Genomic DNA, 6,000 nt, shown 5'->3' with positions numbered 1-6,000 from the left:
CTTTTTCATTTCTGATTACAATGATATGGGTCTTTTTTCCTTCTTTTGGAACATTTGCCTAAGGGTGTTTCTAGTTTTTCATTGTTTCAAAGAACCAGCCTTTTGATTTATTATGTTTATTGTTTTTTAGTCTCATTTTCATAAATGTCTGCTCCAATCTTGATCTTGAATTATTCTTACTGTTGTAGGATTTTGAGGTACATCATTAGTTTATTTATTTGAGTTTGCTTTTTTTTTCTAATATGAGCATTCACAGCAATAAACTTCCCCCTGAGGATTGTTTTCACTGTGTCCCATATGTTGTGATACACGGCACAACCCTATAGTTTGATTATAGGAATCGTTCAGTTTCTTCCTTGATTTTTCTCTGTGTCCCACTGAGTGTTCAGGAGTGTGTTATTTAACATCTAGCAGTCTGTGATTTGCTTTTGATTGATTTCTGGCATTAAAGGGCTATGATCTGATAGCATACATTAAATAGTTTTGATTTTTTTGTATTTACTTATACAGGTTACTACCTGGGCCTATTTTGGCGAAATCTACAAGCATTGCTGAGAATAATGTATCTTTTGTTGTGCTACGATAGATTATCTACCAAGTCCATTTGCTTGAAGGTGTGGTTTAGCCCTAATATTTCTTTGTGAATTTTTGTTTAGTTGACCTCTCTGTGACATGGAGTTATTGAGGTCCCTCACTATGACTTAGTTGACTTCCTTTAAAACTCTGTTCTTGTGTTGAATTTCCAGAGTTTTGACTATGCTATGCTTTTTTCATCATAATTATTTGGCATTCTTCAAGCCTTGCTTATTTATATGTTGGGTTATTTCCTCATGCTTCAAAAGTTTTTTGCTATGATTTCTGTAAGACTTTTTAATTCCATGTTTGCTCTCCTCTAATTTTTTTCTAACTCCAATTAGCCTTGGTTTAGTCTTCTTAACATCATCTATTAGCTGTTGAATGAATTTTCCTTGCTGCCTTGTTATTTTGAAGTATCTCTAAGTACATCACCTTGTGTTTCCATTCTGTTCCCAAGGTCAGAACTCCCTCTTGCATTGATCATTTATGCCATACCTGTTTTCAGTAGAATTCTTTATCTTTAGAACTCATATATGGCACATTTTTCATCTACTCTATTTGTTTGGTAAATTTCATTCATATTTTGAATACTTTTGATCAGCTCGTCTAACTTTTTGTTTGTTTCTTCTATAACCACATTGGCCAATTTGTTAGTTAGTTTCATTATCTTTTGGGTTATGTCATCTTTGAGCTCACTGAGTTTCTTTGCTTCCTCTTTAATTATGGAAAGTGAGGGAAGACAAGAGTGGCTAAAATACCTAAGAGCAAATAGAATAGGAAAGAGGGAAGTTAAAAAAATATGACTGCAAAAACAGAATAAAGAAAAAACTTAAAAAATTAAAAACAAAAAAACTGATATAGAAACAATAATCAAAGAAAAGTAAAAGAAAAAAAAAAAAGAACAGAACCCAGAATAGATGTACAAGCAAGAAAACACACAAATCACCCTGATGTGGGCACTGTACCCTGTAGACATGTCCACACAGTTCCCTTTCTGCTCTAGCTGTAATCTGCTTGTGAGCAGCCAAACCAGCTTCCTGCAGTTTGGGCTTCCAGGAGTAAAGGCTGTCTGTCTCTCTGGCCCACCCCCTCCTTCTGGCTGCAAGCCATGCTTTGGGTATGGTTAACTGCAGACCTTTGTCTCTGTTCAAAGATCTATCACCATAATTAATTTGGGAAGAAGAGAATGTGACATAGTTGCCCCTCGACCATGGAACTACCATCGCCCTCCCATGCTGCCGGGCATACACCCCACAGCAGTCTCTACTAGGGCTTTCCAGTTAGTGTATCACCAGACATTCTTTGCCCTAGCCAACCTCCTTTGTTCCTTTGCACTCAGATCCCAAACCATCCCCCAAAACTCCAGTTTCCAACCCATGGAATTTGGTAGAGACTCTGGGCTTGGCAGAGGGTTTTTCTAACATACAAGGATAGTGGGCCGTGGGTAGGAGGGTGGGCCTGCTGTCTCTGGACTTTCTGAGGTATGGGAAACAATAGGGAAGTGCTCACTCTGGGTCAACTCTGCTGAGACTCTTTCCCCTGGCTTTTCTCCAGGGATGTGATACATGGGTCCCCATGGTGGGTTCAGCTATTGGTGTTCAGCCTCCTTCTACCTAAGGCAGGGGGCTTTCCTTGTCAACATTGTGTGGTTGGTGGCAGTTCAGTCACAGTACCACATTCCCAGGCACAGAGCCTACATGATTGAACTGGGATTCTGAGCAATTTTACTGGTGGAAAAAAGGAGGGCTACAGAGGTTATTACAGATGTTATAATAGACACATTATTACATCCAGGAAGTAGCAAGGGTAGGACTCCAACCTAGTCAGAAGTCTGAAGTTAAGTGATAGGAGAATTGATCTTCTTTATAAGATGTGGACAGTAAATTGCATATTGGAGAATTTTAGATTTTTTTGTTTTGAAATATTAACTGGATAAGGTGGTCTATGAATAAGTGAGCTAGAGAAAAACTTATAAAATTATTAGGTAGAAAGTAAAATGTAACTCTAGTTACAATGTAAAACAAGTTAAAGGAAATACAATTATTTGTGTATTTAAGACATGTCACAGTTTATGTCTGTGTCCCCCAGGCCTCATGAGTTTGCATTGTACATTTGTGCATTTGCATTGTCTCGTGCCTTGATTGATGGTGTTAGTGCTACACCCACCTAGGAGTGGAGCTAGGATGTGATGTAATGGCAGGAAGAAGGTGCATCTTGCTCTTTGCTGGTTCCTGTTTGCTGTTTGCAGCCACCATGGACTGCAGCCCAGCCATGCTCACCTGCCTTGGAGCCAACTGAGTGTGGACTGAAACCTCCAAAAACAGTAAGAAATAAACCTTTCCTTTCCCAGCTTGAGCTTCAGGTATTTTGTCTCAGCAACGAGTAAAAAGTAACTAAGACAAAATTTGGTACCAGGAGTGGGGTCATTTGCTGTGACTTTATCTGACCATGTTTTTCGAGAGGCTTTGGAAATGGCTTGTGAGCAGACTTTGGAAAGGTTCAGACATATGGCCTGGATGCATAGAGCTGGAGCAGCTTAGGCTGTTCTGTAGAGGAGATTCTGGTCAGAGCTCAGAAGACCAGAAGGCTGATAGAAAGCCTCATGGTAAAGACCAGGCTTGGGAGCTTTCTGCTGGGAAGAAGGAGTGCATTGGTTGTTGGACTCCACATGATGTGTGTTATGGCTTGGCAGAAAGTTTGTCTGCATTTTGCTCCTTCCCAGAGACTTTGTCTGAGACTGAGACAAAGGGCAATGGACTGATTAATCTTGAAAAGGAAATTAAAAAGTAATCAAATATTGAGTCTGTGGTGTGGTTATTGTTGGGGGCTTTTAGCCAGCTTTATGCAAATCAAGAGATAAGAGCCCAGCAGGATAATTTGCAATACTTTGAGTTTTGCCAGAAGGAAAATTCCAGGAAAGCTGTGGATTATATAGAGTTGAGATTTTGATTCCTGAGGAGAAACAGAGAGATAAGAAAGATGGCCCCGGGGCATCCCAAGAAGCAGGTCCCCACCCTGTGCAGCCTCACTACAAAGGTGAAAGAATTTGCTCAGAGGGAAAAGCTGCAGAGTGCCATGTTTCAGAATGGCAACAGCGGCCACATGAGGTTCCAGAATGGCGGCAACATAAAGAAGCTTTTTCTCACAATCAGGTAAATAGAGCCCTGCAATCCAGGCAACTGACTCCTACAGCCAAGAGAGAGAAAAGCTTGGTTACTGCTCCAGCTAGCAGCAAACCTTGGCGGCATCCACAAGTTGCTGATTTTAGGTGCAAGGAAAATGCACAAATTCTGAGGGTAAGACGGCTTCCACCTCGATTGCAAAAGGCCTGGGAGGCCAAGCAGTGTGCTTCTGGGAGGGTAATTTGTGAAGATGTAAAGGTGAAGCCGAAGGTGCGTTAGAGACCCCAGAAGTCTGGAAAAGCCAAGAATGTGGGTGATCCAAGGAAAGCTGCAAAAAGCAAGCAGAGAGGATTTAAGAGAAAAGCTGCAGGAGCTGAAATCCCTGGAAGTGCCATGGGGGTGGAATCACCCAAGCCTTTTGGAGCTTGTAACCAGATTGCTTCAGATGCTGAGCATGGAACTCTGGGACTCAATGTTTGTCCTGCTGGATGTTGGACTTACTTTGTTTCCAATACTTTATATTCCCCTGTTTGTAACTTTTGGAATGGTAATGTTTATCTTGTGCCTTTGCATTTCAGAAATGTTTAACCTTGTTTCATTTGTACAGGGGGTTACAATTAAGTTTGCCATAGATCTTGGAAGAGACTTGGGACTTGGACTTTTCAGCAATGCTGAAACTTTGGACTTTGGCAACTCTTGGAGGTGGACTAAATGTCTTTTGTATAAATGATGTGCATGGGTCCTGGGGGCCAGGGGTGGAATGTCACAGTTTATGTATGTCCCCCAGGCCTCATGAGTTTGCATTGTACATTTGCATTGTCTCGTGCCTTGATTGATGGTGTTAGTGCTACACCCACCTAGAAGTGGAGCTAGGATGTGATGTAATGGCAGGAAGAAGGTGCATCTTGCTCTTTGCTGGTTCCTGTTTGCTGTTTGCAGCCACCATGGACTGCAGCCCAGCCATGCCCGCCTGCCTTGGAGCCAACTGAGTGTGGACTGAAACCTCCAAAAACTGTAAGAAATAAACCTTTCTTTTCCCAGCTTGGTCTTAAGGGATTTTGTCAGCAAGGAGTAAAAAGTAACTAAGACAAGACACAAAGTTTTAAGATATAAATTTTGTGCCATTACTCTTGTGCCAAAACCGGGGATATAACCTGTCTACTTAAAAAATTATCTTTCATAGTTTATTTTCCCCTGTTTTAGCTTTTCTAGAGAATGTTAGGAAGTTAGATAAATTAGTCTTGAGCCAAATCAGAAAGGTCTTGAGTACAAGTATAGATAGGCAAATTTTCCAAGTAATTTTTTGTGTGGAGAAGGAAAGATTTTATTAAAAGATTAACTAGGAAGCCAACATAAGATAACAATGACTGGCTTCTCATCACCTTCAAATCTTGCTCTTTCATTGTATCAGAATGAACCTATTTAAAACTTTAAAATTACTCTATTACTCCTTTGCCTTAAGATCTGCCAGTGGCTCAGATCAATTAGAAAATCAAGTCCAAGCTCAGAGTCAGCTCTCAAGGAGTATCTTTATGTCACATTTTCAGTACCAGCAGCAGGGAATGAGCAGTTCCTGACACTCATCATGGTGAGAACAGCTATGTTATTTCTCACTGCATTGTCTTGGATCTCATGTGTCCCTTGTCTCTGTACAAGGGAACACTCTTCTCAACTTTCACTGCCTGCACTATTGTCACTACCTTGCTTACGATGTCATTTTTAAACATTTATCTCATGAGTCCTTTACCTAGTAAACGTTTCCTGACACTACCAGCCATGGTAGGTATGTATCAGCATAAGGTCTTATCATATTTGGTTCCTGCCTCTGTGAGTCCTCTTTTCATATTAGCAGAATATTTCCCTATGATTATATCTGGTGCTATAAAGGCTCTCTCTTTTTTTTTTTTTTTTGGTTACCTGGGATCACTAATGACCTTGTGCTTACCAGGCAGGTCTGGTAAATCCCTGGGAAGGCTCTTCATTTTTTACCTTTAGAAAATAATTGGTGCCAGGCAGAGTAGGCACTCAGTAAAGTTTGGATCAATGAATCTAATTCATTCCACATGCACTCACCAAAAATTTACTAACTACTAAATGCCAGGCCTCAGTGCTAAGAATCTGTCTTAGTTACTTTTTACTCGTTGCTGAGACAAAATACCTGAAGTTCAAGCTGTGAAAGGAAAGGTTTACTTCTTACAGTTTTTGGAGGTTTCAGTCCACACTCAGTTGGCTCCAAGGCAGGCGGGCATGGCTGGGCCTCAGTTCATGGTGGCTGCAAACAGCAAGCAGGAACCAGCAAAGA

Source organism: Cavia porcellus, unplaced genomic scaffold (genome assembly GCF_034190915.1).
Source record: "Cavia porcellus strain 051 isolate PalLab524CR breed Dunkin Hartley unplaced genomic scaffold, mCavPor4.1 scaffold_2, whole genome shotgun sequence".
Taxonomy (NCBI): Eukaryota; Metazoa; Chordata; class Mammalia; order Rodentia; family Caviidae; genus Cavia; species Cavia porcellus.
The sequence above is the reverse complement of the archived record's forward strand: the minus strand, read 5'-3'. Positions refer to the sequence as shown.